We start from the raw sequence: 2,184 nt of genomic DNA on the forward strand, positions 1-2,184 counted from the left end.
GTGTCCACATTATGCCTTTACTTCATTCTTTTTGTTTGCTTTAATTTTTCCAAGAAAACTGCAGCGGTATTTTTCTACACCTCCAAAGTTCAGTCTTAGAAGCTGGTTGCATTTTCTTCTTCTCATGATCCAAATAATCCCACACATATTCAGTGATGCTGAGGTCTGGACTCTGGGGTGGACAGTGCCTTGTTCTGAAAACACCAGCAGCTTCTTTGTTTGATTTGCTTCTCACTAATGGCTTCCTAACAGCTACACATCCTTTCAGACTTACAGTGTTGAGTTGTCTTCTCACAGTGAAAGGATGGACAGAAAGACCTGTGGATTTTTCCAATCTGAAGTAAGAGTGGAGCTTGATTTTCTCCTCTCTCTCAAAGATGAAAGCTTTAAGTGCTGCGTATCTGATAGGGGCAGTTATGGTGGTCTACTAGGTCTGGCATGGTTGTCAGGAGTCTGTATATTTCTGTATTTGCTTGTATATTTCTATCAGTTTTGGAGTTTTCTCTTTTGTCGCTTATTTCCTTTGACTTTCTCCTTCCTAATGCAAGTGGATTATCGTATATTTGATCTCTACACAAACGTCTTCTGAAAAAATGAATTTCCTGTTCTTCATGGCTTTGCAAAGTATTGCACTTTATCTAGTACTTTAAGACCAGAGGTACTTTATTATCTCAGTCAATATTACATTCAAGTGGATATTCACACAGTGTGACGATATTATGTTTGGATGAAATGTATTGCTTTAGGCAGTTTTATCCTAACGCATTTCTTTCCTTTTCAACCGCAGTTATTTAAATACAGAGAAATAGAACATGTATCAGATAAATTAACCAGAACAGTTGTATCAAATAACTATCAGGTCAAGCAGGTTTAAAAGGCCTTTTTAAACTCCCACAGCTATTTACTTACAGGGAGGTGAAACGAGACATGCTTGGCCCACCCTAAAAGCTGAGTACGGCCTATTGTTTTGAGAGTGACCCAGGGACACTGAGGGCATAAGGGGGGTCACAGCTGACTGAGCTGGCCTAATGTCGAGAAGAGCATTGTGGGAAGAGTGTTCCAGGCATACGCAAACACACCAAACACACATACACGCTCACAAACGTCTGTATTCATCATAGCCGATCAGGCATTTCCTCATAGTACTGTCCCCTAACTATGCCAAGACATCCTCTTACTAACCCCATTGTGCTGTTTGGCTTCATTCTTGTTCCAGGAGTGCACGGACGATGATTCACATGTATCAGCTTAACTGTCATACGCCACTAAGGTTTGGAAATTCCCTGTGTGGAATTAAGCAGAGAAAACAGTCACCCCATTAGCTAGACTGCCTCAGTGTTGTTGGAGGTTTAATTTGATGATAGTAAATGTTTGGACTTTAGTCTGGCTTTATTAAAATTTCATGAAGTTTGAATTAAATGCATACATTAAGCCTGTGTGAGTGTTGAATCTCACTGAAAAGGCATGTGGCCTCAATAGTTCTGCTATGGGAAGAATAAACAAAAACTGTTTTTCATGCCATTCTTTGCATCATATTGTACAGTTTATCTTTCTAATAATACGTGTATTGTTTGCATTATTTGGCCAGGATAACACACCCACTTACTAAAATTAATGATCATGTGAATTAAACAGACAGACAGACAAACAGATAGACAGACAGATAGATAGATACTTAGACAAACAAACAGATAGGAAGGCAAGCAGGAAGACAGACAGACAGATAGATAGATAGATAGATAGATAGATAGATAGATAGATAGATAGATAGATAGACAGACGACAGACAGATAGATAGATAGACAGACAGGCAGACAGACATACACAGATAGATGGAAGGATGGATGGGCAAGCGGGCGGGTGGATGGATAGATAGATAGACAGACAGACATACAGACACATAAATAGATAGTGGGAAGGATGGATGGATAGATAGATACATGCAAAATTATTGAACTCAGTATGGCAAACAAAAGAGAGAGACTGAGGAATGAACACACATATATAAGGGCTTTAAATGCAGAGTTTACAGACACACAAAGGATATAAACCAGAGAGACGTGCAGAGTGGATGCGAATGCTTTTACTGCCACCTTGTGGTAGACGGCGATTGCTACACCAGTATTTGTTAATGCTGCTGTGACTGGACTCTTTTTCCCACCCCTTTTCCGGCAGACCCCGCCT

This window comes from Colossoma macropomum, unplaced genomic scaffold, assembly GCF_904425465.1.
Source record: "Colossoma macropomum unplaced genomic scaffold, Colossoma_macropomum, whole genome shotgun sequence".
NCBI lineage: Eukaryota > Metazoa > Chordata > Actinopteri > Characiformes > Serrasalmidae > Colossoma > Colossoma macropomum.